This window comes from Typopeltis vanoorti, chromosome 6 (assembly GCF_054136105.1).
Source record: "Typopeltis vanoorti isolate ZY-2024b chromosome 6, IOZ_Tvanoo_1.0, whole genome shotgun sequence".
In the NCBI taxonomy this organism is placed as follows: Eukaryota; Metazoa; Arthropoda; class Arachnida; order Uropygi; family Thelyphonidae; genus Typopeltis; species Typopeltis vanoorti.
Genome location: NC_143554.1, coordinates 98,711,164 through 98,733,554, shown reverse-complemented (window position 1 = coordinate 98,733,554; position 22,391 = coordinate 98,711,164).

Genomic DNA, 22,391 nt, shown 5'->3' with positions numbered 1-22,391 from the left:
CTACTCTTTATGGTTCGTCCCAACTTTGCATCATCCGCAAACACCTGAATATCTCCATCCAAATCTTCGCCAATATCATTAATATACAAGTTAAATAGTAATGGCCCTAAAACAGATCCCTGAGGCACTCCACTAGTGACTTTCCTTTTCCTGGATATTGCACTCCCATACACAACTTGTTGATACCTATCAGATAGCCAGTCTCCAATCCAATGCACTAATCTAATATCCAACCCCATCTGCTCTAGTTTGACTGTCAACTTATCATCAGGTACTCTATCAAAAGCTTTTGTGAAATCCAAGTATATTACTGTGTATCCTTCTCCTCTGTCCAAGGAAGCAGTCACTTTATTGTAATAAGTAAGTAGATTACTAAAACATGACCTCCCTTTAGCAAATCCATGCTGTCCATCAAAGATTATACCATTGTTGTCAACCCAACTCTGGATCCTAGTTCTCACAAGCTTCTCCAACAACTTAACCACAACACCTGACACACAGATAGGCCTATAGTTTGATGCTTGAGTTCGATCACCTCCTTTATGAAGTGGCACAATCTTGCCCTCCTTCCACTCTTTAGGGACTTGACCAAGTGCAAGACTTGTATTAAAACAAATATGTCAAGGCAGGTGTCAACTCTCTGGCACATTCCTTCAGAATATGCGGTGATATATTATCAAGTCCCACAGCCTTATTTACATCTAGTTTACTCAACTCTCCAAACACCTCTTGCTCACTTACAGTCAGTCTCTTCTCCTCCCCATCATCAACTGCTCTTAATCTCTCCATGAAGTCACATTCACAAGATTGAAAGATCTTTATGAACTGCTCATTAAGTATCTCCACCACACATTCTGCAACAGCTGTCTTTATACCATTTCCTCCAATCAATGTCATCCTTCCATAATCATTCTTTCTTTTGCTGGCTACATATCGAAAGAACTCCCTAGGATTCTTTTTGGCTTCATTAGCTAACTGCTGTTCATACCTCTCTTTAGCTACTCTCACCAACCAAGTCACCCTCCTTGCCTGGTCTTTGTAGACCTCATGAAATTGGTTACTTCCACTTCTCTTATGCTGCCTCCACAATGAGGCAGCATAAGAGAAGAAAAATACCACCTTTTTCTCTGTATTGCATGCTTAATCTCTTTATTCATCCATCTCACACCTACCTTATTTAACCTTCTCACCCATGGTATACATTTAGACATTGCATCTACTAAATATTTTTTGAAAATCCCCCAAGCTGCATTGATCTCTTTTCCAGCTAACTCCTCATTCCATGCTACACCTGAAAGCTGTCTCCTGAGCTCTTCATAATCCCCCCCCCCTTGTAGTTCCACATATACCCTTTTTTCACAGGGGTTCTTGCACTGCTGGCAACCACCCAAATAATCACCTCATGGTCACTTTCACCAATTGGTGGATGATTTGATACCTCATTGATAATTACATCCTCCGATGAGATGACCAAATCCAAGACCCTTAATCCTCGTGTGCCCTCTGTTACATACTGTCTGAGGTAATTATCCCTCAAAAATTCAAGAAACTCATTTTCTTTACTTCCAGTTGCTATTTCTTCATTCCAGTCTATATTGCCATAATTAAAATCACCCATAATGATCACCCTTTTCTTATTTGCTTGGCTTATTTGAGTATACATTTCACTATCACCACCATCCACATTACCAGGTCTATAAAAACATCCCACCAGTATTTGATTCTATTCACCTCTATCTCACACCATACTGCCTCAAAACCACTGGCCCCATTTCCCTCTTGCATCTCTACCATGTATGGACATAACTCTTTCTCTATCATCAATAGCACTCCCCCTCCCTTTTTACCCCCTTCTATCCTCACGAAACAAATCATACTCTTCCATCTCTATTCCTGTCAGGATGTCATCCTCATCTAACCATGTCTCACTTATTCCGACAATCTCTGGGTGCACAGATGCAATTAGTGCAACCATTTCATCCGCCTTGTTTCTTATACTTCTAACATTGGTATACAAACACAACTCATTTCTGGATCTACAGCTAGTTCCACTGATACCACTCACTCGATGATCTCCTTTTAACAAATCCATGCTGATAACCACAGAGAATACTGCTGTTATCAACCCATTTTTGTTTCCACTTTAAATTTTGCAGAATATGAGCAGGGAGGCATATGGAAGAAGGTACTGAGTTTATTATTCAAAAGGGAGAGGTCATTATCATCAAGCATTCACCCAATGATATAACCTTATCCATTTGTATTGGCATATCCCACAAGAGTGTTGTACCCATTAGAATCAATCATAAGAAATATAGGGTCATGCAGTTGCAAGATAAGGCTATGAATGATTTCATTTAACTCAGAATCCAGTGGTAAATAAACAGAACATAAGGAATCCCACAGATAAGTAAATTGCTATGCTTCCAGAGCAGAAGTAAGCAGGACATGATGGAAAGAAGTATGACTGTCTACCAGGATTGCTATGCCACAGATGGTCCTGGTTATGGGTCCATAAGCAGAACCATCTCCAGTTCTGACCATCAGTGAAGCAAAGACCCCCCCCCCCCTCTCTTTGCTGGTTTAAATATATTTCCAACAGACAGAAATGTTTATCGACATTCTGGTGAAACCCACAACAGGTCCACTGTAAAAATTTTGCTAGTGTTTTGGCTTTGTAGGCTTGTCTAATATCTGAGAGGTTGAGGGTTTACTTTTGTCAGGCTTATATTTATCAACTAATTTTTAGAAGTATCCATCTTCCTCTGGAAAGATGTTCCGTACATCATCTGATCTGTCAAGATCATTTGGTAACTTTAATTTACTTTCTTGTAGATACTGAAGTATCCATTTTTTCTGTGAGAATGTCTGGTGGTTTATCTTTAAGTGATATCCTCACCATAATTTTGACAAAGGGGGGGTGCTCATTGAATGGGATCATTTTTTGAGTTGTTTCAGAAGTGAGACCGTAGGTTATGCAACTGGTGTGCCCTATAGAGAAGCATTTATGATCATAAAGTCCAAGTATGGTGAAATTTTCACACGGTGGAACAGACATAATTTTGAGTTGTAGATATTTTCTTAAGTTGCCTTCTTAGTGTAAGAGGATTTTAGGATAGGTGTGGTGGTGATGGCTAACTTTCTTTTTGCATCCTGATATATTATATTTTGTTCTGTATCTTTTTTTTTTTTTTTTCACCTCTGGCATGCATGGGAGTAGGCTGGATGATCTCCCTTAAAGTTGACACATTTAACTTACTTGTAGAGCAAGTTTTAGTATCATGTACTTTACTGCTACATCAGGGACAAGTGGCAGAGCCATGACAGGCAATTTGGACATGCCCATATTTCTGATATTTAAAACATCTCAGTGGATTAGAGATGTACTGCCTAACAGGACAGTTAAGAGATACTTTGATTTTACAGATGCAGACATTTAAGTATATCAAAAGTAAGGATGATGTTCCTGGTTTAGAACCAGGTGACCATCCATATATCAGGTTGCAACTCATACTTGTCACTCCCTGATCTTTAAGCTCTGAATACATCTCCTAATTTGGTACATCAGGGGGATCCCATTATGATATCACTCCCCTAGAAGAGATTAGTATTTTATAAGCTATTTTACTGTAAAAATCTCTTACCATCTTAAATAAAGAAATTATGGATATAAAAAATGCTCTGGAATCTGTTTTAACTGTTGAAACTTTTACTACTGTAATGCGCATATCTTCGAGTTCTTACTTAAAGGTCTTTAATGATTCTCGTGACAAGCTAAAACACAAATTTGAATCACTAGTCAGCTTACCTAGATCCAGTAATAATACTATTGATATAGATAAAGTAGTCATAAATGTTTCCGGACGTCCACTAACAGACTGTGAACGTTTTGTTTTATCAAAAGGATATGATTTCGCTGTTACGCCGAATAAGGTGCCAATTATGGATTTTTTTCATAACATAGACAGGGTATTCGATCCTTATCCCAAAAAACAGCCAACAGATTACGTTTTGAATGTGCACAAATTCTTTTTCATGCCAAGCCTCCTCGTCCTAATCTTTCTTACTCTGATTTTAAAGCATTGAAATCACTGAAGAATAACAATAATTTAATAATTACGAAAGCTGATAAGGGGAAGGCTATAGTGATTCAAGATAGGAAGGAATATGAGAGAAAAATGTCTCTTTTACTTCGTGACTATTCAACTTATAGGCCTCTTACATCAGATCCTACCCGGAGTCAATTGAAGAGACTTAATTCTCTTATAGATAATGTATCTACATGGAATGAAGATCAAAAGAAAAAACTTAAAACCTTCTTCGGTCGTCTACCTAGATTGTATGGTCTTCCGAAAGTTCATAAACCAGGCATTCCGTTGAGACCAGTCGTAGATTGTATAGGGTGCCCCACTTACAAAATCTCAAAATTTTTATCTAATTTACTCTCCTCTTCAACTAGAAAAACTGATACTTATATAAAAAATACTTTGGATTTCAAAAATAAAATTTCAGATCTTCATTTGGACGTTTCTGATATGATCAGTTTAGATGTTGTTTCTTTATTTACAAATGTGCCTCTTTCGGAAAGTATTGAATTACTACAACAGGAATTTCCTTCGGACATTGTAAACGTATTTGATTTTGTAATAAATTCTGGTTATTTTTCCTTTAAAAATAAGTTGTATCAACAAATTGAAGGAACAGCAATGAGTAATCCTCTTTCTCCTTCTATCTCCAATTTCTTTATGGAACATTTTGAACAACATATCTTTGACAATATTTCTCCCAGACCTACGCATTGGTTCAGATATGTCGATGACATTTTTGCTGTATGGAATGGCTCTTCTGATGAACTTCAACAATTTCTCACTAAGTTAAAAGCATTTCATCCTAGGATCAAGTTTACCCTAGAAATAGAATCAAATAAGCAGTTAGCCTTTTTAGATCTTCTAATTCTTCGCCAACCAGATGGTAACCTACATTTCTCAGTTTATAGAAAGAAGACTCATACAGGCCATTATATCTATGCGGAATCTCATCACCATCCCAGTCAAAAGGCAGGAACTATTAAAACACTGGTTCATCGGGCCCACTCCTTTTGTTCTACAGACGATCTTTTACAGAAAGAACTACAATACATAACTTCTTCCTTTCTATCTAATGGTTATAAGAATTGCTTCATTGAAAGAACTTTGAATAGTTTTAATATGTCTTCCTCTTCAAACACAGAGGAAATAACGCGCATTACTATCCCTTATGTACAAGGCATCAGCGAACGTATAGCAAAAGTTTTAAAACCACTGAATATTTTTGTTGCCTTTCGACCGTTTAGAAAAATCTCCACCTTTCTCACTTCTCCTAAGGACAAGATTCCACATCTTAATCATCCAGGTGTCTACCAGATTCCGTGCTCTTGTGGATTATCTTATTTCGGACAAACGGGAAGATCTGCCTCTATTCGGCTAGAAGAACACCAATCTTATATTGAATACTTTAAACCTGAAAAGTCTGGACTTTCTGAACATGCCATCTTCACTAGACACAGAGTTCATTGGAGAAAGACAAGAGTTCTTCACAAAAGTCAGTTTCTCATGGAACACCTTTATAAAGAAACATGTGAAACTCTACTTCATTCTCCTAACTTAAACAGATCTGACGGCTTACGTCTGTCCCCTTTATGGGAGATAGTACTTTACAAATCAGCTAATCTTTCCTAATTTTTTATTATATTAATTTTTTTTTTTTTTTTTTTTTTTTTTTTTTTTTTTTTTTTTTTTTAAGGAAAGTTATTGACCTTTTTAGTTATCTTACACCAGCTACTTAGGTGGCGCTTTTTGGAATTGTCAGTTCGTGTTTAATTTTGAGCTTAATGAGGATGCCTGTGACACACAGGCGAAAATTATACTAATAAATAATCTTTCTACGTGAGTTTTTTCCGTTATTTATTGTGTACCAACACTGTTTACTCTTCTTGATTAATACTGGCTGAGCCATCTAAGATTGCTGGTTTTCTTGAAGATGAGGCTGAAGTAGTGCAAGACTACTAGGATCCGATCCCCCCCCCCCCCCTTTTTGGATGACTGACACAGGATGGCAAATACAACAGCAGGGTGTTGAATACAAGTGATGGTGGTCAGGAAGATACAATAGACTAAAAAAGTTGAAAGAAGTAGAATAAAGAATATGGGAAGAAAAGCAAAGGAAAATAACAATGAAAAGAGCCAGAACCATCAATTGGAAATTCCCCTCCACTCATGGATAGGTGCTCTCACAGAAGAGCACCTATCCATATAATATGTTTGCATTATGCAATACTAAGTACTAATATGAAGTTAATAGCCTCTATATATTTCAGCAGATTAAATTTTTCATTTTATTATTATTATTTAACACCTCCAGGGAGTCCAAAGACTAATAGAGGGAGGGCACCTCCTCTACAACTCTATCTTCGCTACTCAATCCACCAACTAACTGCAACTACACCAACACCATCTACTGCTTACCACCACTACTAGTATTTCCACAGACAATCACAAACATCCATGCCCATGGCGGTATTCGAACTCGCAGCCTTTTGGCTGGAGAGCAGATATGTTAAACCACTCGGCCAGCCAGGCTGGCAGGTTGGGAAAGGATGAGGGCATTTATAAGAAATTGAAAATGAATGCTGTCAAGAAGGGGATTAGGGCTGGATTTTTTTCTCTCATAGAGTAGTGCATGATTGGAATGGATTGCTTCTGGATATTGTTTGCAAGTAGTGTGAATGAATTCAAAAATAGGTATGACAGCTGGTGCGAGTAGTATGGCCTCCCTATTTTGCTTCTTTACAAGGCCTTGATAAGACCTCACTTGGACTATTGCATGCAGATCTGGTCTCCTGGTTTCTGTGGTGATTCTGATGCAGTAGAGAGAGTGCAAAGGAAAGTGGCAAAAATTATATCAGGATTGTGGAATACTGATTATGAAGACAGATTGAAAATCTGTAGGCTGCAGACACTATCAAACAGTTGAAAGAGCAGTGATATGATCGAGACTTACAAACTTTTGAAAGGGTTATACAGAATTTCAGCAGATGGAAATTTTCATTTCATGGAGGGTGGGGAAAGGATATCCATGGAAGTTGAGAATGAATGCAGTCAAGAAGGGGGTTAAGGCTAGATTTTTCTCTCATAGAGTAGCAAATGATTGGAATGGATTGCCTTTGGATGGGCCGGCAAAGGTTGGTCGATTGGTAGAGCCTCTGCTACTAATAGCTCAGTTAAGTAAGTTTGAGCGCGGTTAGTAGTTGGAAGGGGGCCAATCGTTCGATGCTGTTGGCACACTCTCCCTCGATGAGTCTTTGGACTCCCTGGAGGTGTCAAATAATAATAATAATGTTGTGTGCAAAAAGCGTGAACTTCAAGAATATGACAGCTTTAGCAAATAGTATGGCTTCCTCGATGAGGTCTTGACTCCCTGGAGGTCTCTCTTAATAATATACAAGTAGATGAGCCATGAAAATACTCCATGATTACACTTGTGCTTGTATATTGGATTAAAACAAGAATATAATTTCTTTTCACATATAATACACAATTAATTAGTTATCACCATGTGGTTTTTGCCATTCTTTTTCTAAAGCAGAACTCTACTTATTCTTACTCATCTTTGAACACAGCTATACAAAGATTTAAAAAAAAACTCATGTTGTTGGCATATCTGTCTTCAGTCCTTTGTGATTGCATCAGAGTTTAGTTTCTGGTCTATCAAAGCGAGAGTACTTGAGGGCTATAACGTGCTTTTGTCCATGCTATGTGTATATATATAAATGATCTTCCCTTCCAACTTTAAATTCTATCCATTTAGCTGATGACATTCCTTTCTACTTCATTTGAAAAACCATTGAGTATACAAATAATTCAAGCTTCACATTTTCCCATAATTATTATTACATGATTCCTCCATGAAGTTGCAGCATTCTTTAAAGAGGGACATGCTGCAAATGATATAGGAAATGATATAGGAAAATATAAATGATATAGGAAATGGCTTAAAGGGAGACATTCAGTTGTTTGCTGATGATGCAAAATTGGGTAGCACAATAAAAAATCAAGCTGATGTTGAAAGTTTGCAGGATGATTTAAATAAGCTGGTAAGAATGGGCAAAAGGTAATGGATGTCAATTCAATGTGGAAAAGTGTAAAGTTATGCATTTTGGGATTAAAAGATTACCAGCTGTGTACTACATTAATGGAACAGTACTTCAAGAGATTGATGAGGTTAGGGACTTAGGGGTGTTGGTAGATAGGGAGATGAAGTTCAGGGGGACACATTGCTAAGGTGTCCAAGACTGCACATAGAATTACTTGGTTGTTGAGGAACACACTGACATCTAGAGATAAAGAGGTTATTATTCCCTTTTATAAAGCGTTGATACTTCCACATTTGGATTACTGTGCTCAGGTCTGGTCACCTGGATTCCTTGGAGATGAGGAGGCTGTGGAGAGGGTTCAGAGAAGAGTGACTAAGTTGGTGAGTGATGTAAAAAATGCTCCCTACATTGATAGATTGAGAGCTTGTGGATTGCAGAGGTTGGTTGATAGGCAGAGAAGAGGGGATATGATAGAAACATTTAAATTACTGAAAGGTTTTTATAGGATTTGATGCACGGGAAATGTTTCAGCTGTGTGATAGTGATGGAAGAACAAGAGGCCATCCCTGGAAATTAAAGAAGAGTGTGGTTAACAAGGGTGTGAGAACAAGGTTTTTTGCCTGGAGGGTGGTGAATGAGTGGAATTCATTGCTTGACCTAGTTGTGAGTTCTTCGTCTGTAAATGAATTCAAGAAGAGATATGACAGATATTGTTTTGCTAGTTTGGGTCTCCTGCGATGAGTCTACTGACTCCATGGAGATACCCGTAATAATAATGTTCCTACTACTCTCAATGCAAAAACGTCTTACCCTTGTACTTACTAGTACCACCTTCTTTTGCAACTTCTATGGATTGCCTCTTGTCCTTGCTCCTTTCCCTCATCCTGCAGTGTGCATGCTCTTGGTCTGTCCTTTTAATTAACATTGTCCAGTCCTGATATCATTTTTGTTATCTGTCACTGTATGATCTCCAAAGTTAATTCATCTCCTTCAAATCCTGGTGACCAGATCTGAGCACAGAAATCCTAGATGTGATCTTATCAAAGCTTTATACAATGGGACCAGCACACTTATCTTATCATTGCCACAATTCTCTGGGATATCTTCAACTTTTGCAATATGCTCTCAAAACTTTAAATCTCTATCCACAATCACCCCAAGTTCCTCCAGTTTTTCCAGTATATGAGGGTGGTCTGAAAAGTTCTCGGCCTGGACCATAAATGGCAACACTATCAGCACGATTTTTTTTTTTTTTATAAGTTGGTACATCTGTCATAAGCATCCATGTGAAATTGCAAGTCATTCTATCAAGTAGTTTGTTTTATACAGCTGTCTGAAGCAAAAGTATTGTCTGTATCCCTTGAAATGGAAAAAATTGAGTATCGTGCAGTTATAAAATTCTTTGTAAAAGAAGGTTTAACGGCAAAAGAAATTCATTCGAAGTTCATAAAAGTTTACAGGCACTCTTCTCCTCCTTCATTTTTGACAATTAGGAAATGGACTACCAAGTTTAAATGTGGCCGTACCAGCCTTGAAGATGATCCATGTGACGGACGTCCAAAAAGTGTAAAAAATGTAACAACACCAGAAATCATTGATCAAGTGCACGATATGGTACTGGATGACCGGCAAGTCAGTGCATGAAATTCCTGAGACTATAGGCATTTCAAAAGAACATGTAGGATATATTATTTCGCACGAAGAATTGGAAATGAAAATGTTTTGTGCAAGATGGGTGGCATGCTTCCTCACAGCAGATCAAAAACACACTTGCATGAAAATCTCTGAACAGTGCTTGGAGCGTTTTAAGAAGAATAAAACTGATTTTGTGCTTCGATTTATTAATATGGATGAGACTTGTATTTACCATTACATGCCAGAATCCAAGTCAAAACAGTGGATAGAAGCTGGTTGTTCAGCGCCAAAGAAGATAAAGTTGGTTCCATCAGCAGGAAAGGTCATGCCATTGGTGTTTTCAGATGCTAAAGGCATTTTGTTTATTAATTATCTTGAAAAGAGTAAAACAATAACCAGGGAATATTATTTAGAATTTTTAAACAAGACTAGACAAAAAAATTCATGAGAAAAGACCCAGGCTGCAGAAGAAAAAAATCATCTTTCATCAGGAGAATGCACCTGCGTTTTTTTTTGCAATAGGAAAATTAAGGGATCTGCGCTATGAATTGTTGGAACATCCACCCTATTCCCCCAGATTTGGCTCACTCTGACTTCTATATCTTCCTCGCTGATCAGCACTTTTCTTCAAATCAATAGGTGATTGCAGCTGTAGAGAGGGTATTTTGCTTATCTTACTGAGAACTACTACAGGGATGGGAAATGGCACTGGAGCATAGCTGGAATAAATGTATTAATCTTAAGAGAGATTATGTTGAAAAATAAAAATAATTTTGAAATTATAAATTCGTTTTTTCATTGTTAAGCTGAGAACTTTTCAGACCACCCTCGTAACTCCACCAAGGGAATTTAAAGCATCCTATTTGTGGATCCCAAATTTTTAAAACCATACATTTAGTTGCATTAAACTTGCATCCCCATTCATGTGCCAAATTTTCCAGCTTATTCAAACCCTCTGGAAGAGCCAAAACATTAGCATTATTATTAACAATCCTCCTAAGCTTCACATCATCTACAAACAACTGAACATACTTGCAGTCCAATGAAGATATCATTGACATAAAGACTTGAACAGTAATGGTCCCAGGCCTGAACCCTGTGGAACTCTACTTGTAACCTTCCTACACCCTATGTCCTCCCCCCCCCTCACCCCCATATACAACTCTGATATCAAAGAGCCAATCACCAATCCACTAACTCGATATCCAAACCTGTATGATGCAACTTAAAAATCAACTTATGTGACACCCTGTCAAATGACTTGGAAAAATAAAAAGAAATGACATTGTATGCCTTACCCTCATACATTACTCTTGTTATAAATTAAAGATGCCAAGACATTATATTCTTGGTTTCATCCTTTATCCAAGTCTAAGCAAATCAAAGTTTGCACTTGAAGTAACTTCATGCCTGGACTACTTGTATATAGAGGCTAATGACTTCACATCAATTCCTTGGTATCCCATCATGCAAACCACAAGTATAATACTATGTATTATGGGAAGAGCCACTACCCAGACTGGTTTGAACCCTTATTGAGGTGTCAGTGGGAACCAGAATCAGAAGGGATACAAAGGTTGAGTAATGCAGAATATTATTATGGATTAAAGATTCTCTAATCCTAAAATATTATGGATTAGAGATGTTGAAAGTTTTTTTCACTTGGTTATGCTATAAATTAAAGATGCCAAGAAATTATATTCTTGGTTTCATCTCCTTTATTCAAGTATAAGCAAAACAAATGACTTCTGCATTACTTCAACCGTGGCATCACTTCTAGGTCTGACTCCCATTCAAGAGACCTCAATAAAGGTTGAAACCAGTCTGGGTTGTGGCCCTTCCCATACTGCATAGCATTATGGGATACCGAGGTAACTGAAGTGAAGTCATTAGCCTCTATATACAAGTAACCCAGTCATGAAGGTTGCTTCATGTGCAAACTTTGTTTTGCTTACACTTGGATAAAGGATGAAACCAAGAATATAATTTCTTGGTCTTTAATTTATAGTATAACCAAGTGGAAAAACTTTCAACAACTGCTCTTGTTACTCTATTGTTAAAATTAACCAGAGTACTAAAACAAGGGTGCCCTTTAACAAATCCATGCTCGCCTATATAGATGATATTGCCCTCATTTGCCCAGTTCTGTATACAAGTTCTTATAATTTCTTCAAAATCTTAACAACTACAGAAGAAATACAAACAGGCCTACATTTGATACCTTCATTCTACCACAACCCTTAAACAATGGTATTAACTTATCTCTATCCCCTCTCCAGAATCCTTCTCCATTGCAAGACTTTTATTAAACAGCAAAATTAACGGCAGTGAGTTCCATAGCACATTCCCTTAAAACATGTAGTGAAATTCCATCTAGTCTCCCTGCCTTATTGGTATTTAGCATACTCAGTATTCAGAATACATTCCCTTCCAACACAATGGTCAATATGTTGGGACCTCAGATTGTCAACATTAGTGAGACCTGGCTATCAGAATCAGACATACTAACTGGTATCAAATGTAAGGTACAGGATTTGATACACAAGACAGAATAGGAGAGGGGGGGGGGCTTGCTGTTAATGATATCAGATGGCTTGAATCCAATTAGAGTAGAGATCAATGATTGTAGTACTAGTACTGTTTCATGTGCCAGTGAGTTTGAAGCCATCTGGTGTGAGGTGGACCATTAGTTGCTAGCTTTTAAGAAATGCTTTACCAAATAAATAAGATGGTTGCAAAAAAAGAGTAATCATAATGGGGGACTTTAATTATCCAAACAATGATTGGGGGTAGCTATTAAATCGCATGAGAAGAATGAACCTGAATTTATTGGTGGTTACAAGACAACTTCCTCAGGCAGAATGTAACAGAAGAAACTCTGGGTCAAAGAGTGTTAGATCTGATTATAGTGTCAGAGGGGGGGGAGATTTCAGTTAAAGATGCAACTATTCTACCTCTGGTTAGTGACAGTGATCATGTAGTACACACTTGTGAAGTGGAAAAGCTTATGAATGTTCCATTCAGAAAAAATTACATGCTGAACTGGAAAGCAGGAAATAATGACCACCTGAGGGGTATGCTGGATCCTGTGCCATGGCATCAGTTATTGGATGAGAAGGATATCGACAGTGCATGGGAAGTGTTTAAAAAAATAGTTAAAGGATGCGATATCAGAATGTATCCCCTAGAGTTCGAAGAATAAATAGAGTAGGAGTGAAATGGATGTGTAATCTAATTAAGCAAGATATTTGTAAGAAAAAGATAATGTGGAAGGAATATCACATGCATAAGGATAATGTCCGTTATGATGATTATAAACAGCAGGCCAGAAGAGAGAAGTATTGTATGGAAAGCTAAGTGTGAGCATGAGAAGAAATTGGCTCTGCAAATTGAAGACAACCCAAAAGGAATTCTATTATTATGCTGCAAGTAAATGAAATAATGAATTTGAAAGAATAACTACTGAATGCAGATGATATGTGTGTGACTGATGCAGAAGTGATTGTTCAACTAATGAGCAGCCATTTCTAAAAGCTATCAACTTGGTATATGCAACATTGAACTCACTGCTACCTCTTCACCGTATGAAGAAACTTATGTGGATAAGGAGGAAATACTACAGCTGTTGCACAAACTGAATAAAAATTCTGCAATAGGAAGTGTTGGGATATCAGCACGGATGCTAAAAAAGAGTTCAGCTGAACTTCCCCTGGCCAGGCTATATAATCTGAGGCTTAGAACAGGGAAGATTCTGCCAGAGTGGAAAGAATGTATGGTAATCCCATTGCATAAGGGTGATGCAAAGACGTCAGTATCTCAGGAGTGGTGGTAAACATTTTGAAAAAGTTGGTTAGGTCTCGTATTCAGAAATAGGTTGACAGAGAATCTCTACTTTGCAATGAACAGCATGGGTTTACTAAGGGAAGGTCACGTTTTAGCAACTCCCTCACATTTTATAATGTTACCACTGAGTTATACAAGGGGCATGGATACACTATGATACTTTAAGATTTTCTTAAGGCTTTCGACAGAATACAGCATGGAATACTATTGCATAAATTGGAGAATATGGAATTGGATTATAAACTATTGGCACAAATAAGAGGATGACTGACAGATATCAAAAAGTGGTATATGGGTGTGAATCTGCAAGATTCAAGGTAACCAGTGGTGTGCCTCAAGAATAATTTCTTGGTCAATTGTTATTCAGTCTGTACATTAGTGACATTGGGAAGGATTTGACATGTGAGATACAGCTATTTGCTGATGATGCAAAGAGAGGTAGGGTAATTGGGAGTGCTGCTAATATGCAGTTCTTGCAAAATGATTTGAATAGGCTGGAATTGTGGGCATGTGAAAATGCCTGTCATTTCAATGTTAATAAATGGAATGTTTGGTGTGATTAGATATCAAATGTCATATTATATTGGTGGGATTATGCTTGAAGAAACTGATGAGGCTAGGGATTTTGAAGTTTTAGTAGACAGGAAGTTGAAGTTCAAGAGTCATATAGCAAAAATTCTAAATACAACTTAGAGAATAATGGCAATGCTGAAACAAACCTTGACATGTAAAGATAAGGAAGTAATTTTGCCTGTTTACAAGGCCTTGATAGACCTTGTAAACAGGCAACCATTTACTCACTTGGACTATTGTGTGCAGATCTGGTTTCTGTGGTGATTCTGATACAGTGGAGAGAGTGCAAAGGAGAATGTTTGAAAATGATATCAGGATTGTGGAATACTGATTATGAAGACAGATTGAGAATTTGTAGGCTAGCAAACAGGAGAAAGAGGGGTGATATGATTGAGACTTACAAACTTCTTAAAGGGTTATACAGAATTTAAGTAGATGGAAATTTTCATTTTGTGGAGGGTGGGGAAAGGATGCAAGGACATCTATGGAATTTGAAAATCAATGCTGTCAAGAAGGGGGGGGGGGGGTTAAGACTAGATTTTTCTCTCATAGAGTAGTGCATGATTGGAATGGATTGCTGTTGGTTGTTATGTGTGCAAGTAGCATGAACGAATTCAAGAATAGGCTGGTGTTGAATATAGGCCTCTCTCGATGAGTTCCTGACTCTCTGTAGGTCTCTCTTAATAATAATAAAGGTCAAATGAACAATAGACATGCTTCATGTGCACCATTTATGTGAGAAGCCCAAATGGTTTACACTTCATGGTGAGATTAGATTATCATTGGCAAATACCAGAATGTGACATGGATAATTTGAATTATTACTATTATTATATGACACCTCCAGGGAGTCGAAAGACTCATCGAGGGAGGGTACCAACTCTACAACTCTCCACCACTCAGTCCACCAACTACTCTACTTTCATCATCTGCACCAACTCCATCTACTGCCGACCACCACCACTAGTATTTTGAACAGACAAACACAAACAGCCATGCCCACAGCAGGATTCGAACCTGCAGCCTTTTTGGCTGGATAGCAGATACACTAACCACTCAGCCAACCAGGCCCGCAAACGAAAATTACATCGAATAGGACCTGGAGTTTAACATAAATTGATCTTCGTTAAAATCAAACAAAATACTGAAATATACAATTGTTAAACTATTTCCCCTCTTCCAATTTTGATACAATTTTTAAATAAAGCCATATAATATGCACAGAAACCAGAAAAAGTAATCATTTGGGAAATTATTATTTTTTTTTGGATTCAAACAAACAAAAAAAAAAGCCGATATAACTTGTTTTACTCACTTATTTATACACAAGTTCCAACCTCCTTTGACTATAATCATATAATCCACAAAAGCTCTGGTAGAAAATGGGACATTAAGGAAATTGTCAACACTATTTCCCATTGTAAATATAGGCAAAAAAGTTATAAATTATTTCTAGAAAATTATATATTAAACACTTGTCTATATTGGTGTCCTAAACACTTCACGCATGCAAAACAGATGAAACTCGGAAAACAAAAACAGCAACTCATGACAAATAACATTCAATTGGATTGGTTGATAAAATAACCTATCACAGCCACTGATTTCTGGATGCTATTATCCTAGCACACACCCTGCCTCCCTTTCTGGGTGATTTAAAACCACCAGAACACTAAGTATAATAAATTTAGCTTAATCCTTTATCCAAGTGTGAGCAAACAGGGTTTGTGCCTGAAAGTATCTTCAGGACTGGGGTAAGGTGGTACAACACCAGGGCAACTCCTTGCAAAGGTGGAGCAAGATACCAACACTCCTGTCTCAGTATCTCCCATAATACAAAACACATCTCCTTGCAGATATGCCTAATATTATGCATTAAGGGAAGGGGCCACAACCCAGACTAGTTTCGACCTTTATTGAGGTCTCTTCAGTGGGAGATAGGAGAGATGTTAGCTTGGTCCACCTTTGCTACAAGTTTCCCGGTGTTGTACTACCTTACCCCAGTCCTGAAGATATTTTCAGGCGCAACTTTGTTTGCTCACACTTGGATAAAGGATTAAACTAAATTTATTATAGTCTAACCAAGTGAAAAATAAACTTTCAACATCTTTCTCTAAATCCAGAGTAATTTAATAAAAAGGTGGCACACCTTTTGGCAACTCCTATAGGTAAAGATGACCTCGCTATTGCTTCTGCCTGGTATCTTCACTTCTGGGCCTGGCTCCCACTGAGGAGACCTCAATAAAGGTCGAAACTAGTCTGGGTTGTGGCCCTTCCCTTAATGCATAACATTAGGCATATATGCAAGGAGATGTGTTTTGCATTATGGGAGATACTGAGACAGGAGTGTTGGTAACTTGCTCCACCTTTGCAAGGAGTTGCCCTGGTGTTGTACCACCTTACCCCAGTCCTGAAGATACTTTCAGGCGCAAACCCTGTTTGCTTACACTTGGATAAAGGATTAAACTAAATTTATTATACTCTAACCAAGTGAAAAATAAACTTTCAACAGAACGCTAAGAATTTGACCTACATTGGCATCTATAGATCTGTTCAAAGGACTCAGGGGTGTCTTGTGTTTGTGACCGCCCACCCAAACTATTAATGTGATGTAATGTTTACACGTGATGAAGTATTAGTATATTGTGTGTAATTTTAGGAATCGCACAAAGCCAGGAAACAATTAGGGAAGTCTTTAAATGCAACCATATCACTATAAAAATATATTGCTATTCCATGTGTGTGCAGAGCACACCCTGAATATACACCTCCCCACTGGATAGGAATGATACTTTGAGGAGATAGACAACATGGTTTTGTGAAGTAATTTAGGTTTTGCCTTAGTAATTTACTTCCTTTTTTATAATAAAGTGATAACAGAGGTGGATAGGAAATGGCAATTCAACGATACTGCTAGACTTTGTAAAGGCATTTTATAGGATTCCAAATAGAACTGTGTTGCACGAACTGGAGCAAACTGGGATGAATACGAACACGTTGATTTGGATTAAAGAATGGGTGATGGATAGATATCAGTGGTTTATGGAGGGACTGAGTCCAGGAAAAGGCAGGTAACTAGTGGTGTACCACATGGCTCGGTAATTGATTGTTTGTTTAATTTGTACATCAGTGATAAAGCTAATGATCAGATGGATTATATTCAGTAGTTTGCTGATAATGCAAAACTGGAAAGAGCAACAGTAAATGAACGTGATGTAGAGATCCTACAGTATAGGCTAAGGTAAATGACTATCAGTTTAACATGACCAAGTGTAATGTGATATACTATGGGAAGAAGAGATCACAAGTGTGTAATATATTGATGGAAATGAACTGCAGGAAACTGTTGAAACTAAGGAGTTTAAGTTTACAGGGCATATTGCAAAAGGTAGCCAAAGCAGCACATCAGATAATGTTTATTGAACACACTGAAATCAGGGATAGGGAGGTTACTGTTCCCCCACTTCATAAGGTTACATCTGGACTGGGATGTAACAATCTGGTCTGGGATGAAGAGGATCAGAGGCAAGTGACAGATTGTGGTAGTTCTATGGAATGCTCCCAATTGAAGGAATGTGGGCTTCACAAACTACTTGATAGGTGAAAAAAGAGGAGACATGATAGAAATATAAGTTATTAAAGGGATTTCTAATTATTAACACTCGAGACTTTTTTTGGTAGATGGAAGGAAGGAGAGAACAAGAGGTTACCCATGGAAACTGTGTAAGAGTATGGTTAACAAGTGTTAGGACTAGTTTTGCTTGGAGGGGAGCAAATGGGTGGAGTAAGTTGCCAGAGGCCTCCTGCAATGAGTCTGACTCATGGAGATACCTGTATAATAATAATGAGAAAAATACCAATAAATGTTGAACTTTGGGGTGTAGAGATATAAGGCTGCATACTGTATAAGTGGAGCTGTGCTGCCATGCTTTCAAATTCTTCTCATTTTTTAATTTCCTACTCTATAATTAATGTATCTCTCTCTTTATTGCTGAAACATACATGTATCTGGCTGCTTGCTGTGTTAGAGCCACTCTGTCATTAGTGAAAGCTAACATGTATACTCCATTCAGTGAAATGATCCAAACCTCCAGCATAAAGTTTTAAGGACTATGCTTTACCCACTTGTTCATCAAGAACTAAGCAAAAATAGTTGAATACTATTTTTATCTTGCATTACATTTCTAAATTTATATAAATTCTGTCTCATTTATCCCCAACTCATTTCATATATTCTCAAAACTACTACTGCCTTCTTGATTTCTTTTCTGCAAAGGCATACATCTTCAGACATCAAATCTTCCTTTCCATATACCCTCCATTTATTCTTATTGTCTTGAGAGGATTTTTTTTTTAAATATGTGATCCACACACGAAAGGCCACAAGACCTATATCATATTAGTTGCCGTGTGTGGGAAAGAGGAAAGGAGGAGTCTGTTTGCATTTTGCTTGAACAGCTGAGGGTTATAATCTTTGGGGAAGGCAGAGTGGGGGGAGACTGTTCCAAAGGATAGAAGTAGATGGAATGAAAGAGGATGCAGCGAAGTTGGTTCAGTGAGTTTCAAGACAGACTTGTAAAAGGGTGTTGGTTAGTAGTGGCTCTTGTTTTAATGATTTTGGAGAAGAGTGGAGGAATAATAGTGGCTGAATCAGCAGTGCACCATCTATGAAGTAGATGCAGAAGAGATAAAAGGCTGAAACTGAACATCTGTGAGAGAGTGGAATTATTAATTAGCCAGATTGACCTCTTCTGGATAGAATTGAGCAATCTTAGAGAAGATTTTGGTGCACCACTCCAATACGGGAGCAATTATTCCATGGCTGGGCTTATTTGGGCTTTGTATAGAGCAGGGATTGGCAAACTTTTTAGACCATTGACCCCCTTCATGGAATCCTCGATCCCTCATCGACCCCCATCATGTTGAATAAATGTTATCAATAATAAATTTATCAATTTAAAAATAATAATTCCTTCATCCTTTTACTTCATTACTGCTCGATAAGAAATATTTAAAGAAAATACTTAAAGAAATGTATAAACAACATTAAAAACTTACTTACATGTTATTGATTTATTTGGAATGGTTAATGAGAAAGATGTGTTTGATGAATAGTTGCATATTTACTAGGTGTTACTCAAAATCGTTTTAGGTGTTTATTGACCCCCCCCCCTAGACTTTTATCAATCCCTTGGATAGTCACATTGACCCTCAGGTCGATACCGACCACGTTGCTGACCCCCTGGTATAGAGTTAGTGAAGCAGCTGTGAAGTAGTGTCTTGTGCAAAAAAAAAGTATACCAAATTTTATGATGGCTGCAGAAAGTATAGTTGAAATGTGGTTGTGCCAGAAAGATAGGAGGTGCAGGTCAGTCCAAGAAATCTGATCATGTTTTGATATCTCAGTATTACTGAAGGTACATGGGAGGGATGTAAGAGATCAGACAGAACTGAGTTTTGATGGCATTGAAGTTTACAAGGTTGTCCTTTCCCCACTGGAAATAGCTAGGAGATCTGATTTCAGGTCCCTGGTCATGGTGGATCTTGAGAATTGTAATACTTGAGCATTACAAGGTTTGTTGAATGAGAATGAGGAACGGAGTGTACTGCTGTCAGCAAAGCTATGGATAGGATTGAAAGTCTGTGAGAAGAGGTCATTTATATACAAGAGGAAGAGAGTGGATGAAAGAACAGAATCCTGAGGTAGTTCTGCATTGGTGGGGAAATCTGAGGAGAGTAAACTGTTCTCCATGACATATAGTGAGCAACTAGTGAGGAAGTTGGTGATCCAGTTGCAGAGTGAGGAAGGCAGACCATAGGATGGCAGTTTGGTGAATAGGCTCCTGTGTCAAACCCAATCAAATGCCTTTCAAATGTCAAGGGCAACTACATGAGTTTGTCCATGGCCTGAGTCCATAGGTGGGTGGTGAAAGCAAGATGAGCTGTAGATTGCGAGTGGCAGAATCCACACTGCTGGTCATTGATTAGTTAGTAAGTCTCTAGGCAGTTAAAGAGTTGGTTGCTGATGACCTTCTGCATAATTTTTGAGAGAACAGAAATGACAGCAATTGGACGAACTTATAATTTTCTTTGGAATGGGCTGGATGTAGACCTGTTTCCATATTGTAGGGTACATGCCAGTTGAATAGGATAGTTTGAACAGGTGATACAGGATAGGTGTTGGTTCTGGGGCACAATTTTTTAACACAACAGGTGGGATACTATCAGGAACAGATGCCTTGTTTGTGTTATTAAGGATTCTTCAGGTTTCTTTTTGTCGAAAGACGTGAAGGGAGCCGTTCTTTGTGGATTGGAGGAAACTTTGTCCAGGTCATCAATTGTAGGAATTAGAAGAAAAGAGTGAAGTCAGTAAGTTGGCATTGTCTTTTGGTGAGATGACTACAGTACCATTGGGATATGAGAGTGGTGGGATCCTTGGTGGGCAGAAGTTGCACCCAGTGGCTTTGGCAAGGGACCAGAAGGAGTGAATGCCATTTGGGCAGGAGGCAAGTTTGCAGCATTTATTATTATTATTTTTCGTGACACCTCCAAGGAGTCCAAAGACATTTCATGGGAGGACACCTACTCTACAACTCTCCATCTCCACTAATACTACACAGAACTTCTACTACCTACAACTACCACCACCATCTTCTTTCACTACACGTTATTCCTGCTTCCTATGCAGGGTCTTCGTGTTACTTAGATGCAACTTCTTGTTAGTACCACTCCCAACCGACCTGCCACCTAGCCTGCCGCTGGGGGGGGGGAATATATTTTTGACTGTAGTAGCGTATGTTCACGGGGGTGGTTTGCCTGCTTGTGGGATGAAAAATGCCAGATAAACTGGCAGAAAAAAACCTACTGCCCAAGACTGGATAACTTGGCTATGGCTGAGGAAGATCCTCAAATTCCTCACGTCTTCGACGGGAATCGAACCTGGTGTTTTAAGCCATTGATGCTAAACCTTGACTTTTAAAAAATTTACATCCAAGTCCAAAGACCTTACATAAACTCTTGTCATTTTCAAATTTTAAGTTTTAAAATATTTGGCTAGGAAAGAATAATGGATCTAAAATCTTATTATTTTTTTTAATGTAAGTTTTTTGCTTCATGTTTTATTTAACATTTGTTATTTATGCGAAGTAGAGATGCATATGTATATATGCACAAACTTCAAAATTATTGTGACAGCAAAATCTGCCTGAAATCCGAAGAGTTGGTACAGTGATATTTTATTTATTATGGTTATTTACCTGTAGGATGTTACTGTTGAGATGATTAGTATGCAGATTTGGTTACTTCGTTTATTTATTTTTATTATTTTTTAAATATCTGCTTTCCTACCATCCAAAGATTTTTGGGTTACTCGTGTATTCGTTTGTCTTGTAGGCATCGCAGATAGTGGTTAAAATAAAGCAGCTCATATGCCTTCAACATTAATTAATTCAATCATATTTAAATTGCAAGTTAATTTTTAAACAACTAATCACGCTTAATAGTTCTTTACACCTTTTAGCAGTAAACGTGATAAGTTAAATTGCATTTCCTTCTTTGATGTCAAGGACCCGCGATTAAATGTCACTTTCCTATTTTCTGAGATCTCTGCGCATGCTTTTATTATCATATATATATCCCACCACGAAAGAACTATACTCAAATATCTTTCGTTCCTGTTAATGTCCTTGAAATGAATTTCATTCCAGCAAGTTCTGTATATGTTCACAACTGTTCTAAATTTACAATCATATGGTTACATATAGGTAACGTAAATCTTGGCTACTACAAGTGTTGGTACGCTATAGTCAAAGGAAACCTGTTACTCAGTTTTTATTAGTATAATATTTTAACTACCTGAAGGCTTAGTTTTTCGTATTATGCCAATGTTATGGTAGTTTCTTAAGTGTAAGTAAAGAAGTACAAACACTACATTTAATGAATTAATATTTTTCCGAAAAATTAAGTTACAATTATGTATGCATTACAGCATACTGTTACATACTTCCATCACATCGACGCTTAATCTGAAGTTCACAAATATTGTATCCCCTTACAAATTTCACTCTCGTGTACATTTAATTTTCTTCAACTGACATCGTCCGGTTTGACACTGCAGACTGATAAAAGTTCCTAAGAGCACTACACTGACCACTAGGACAGGTCGCAAGAATACAAAACCTCGTCCCTCTTTTTCTCTCTTTCTCCACGG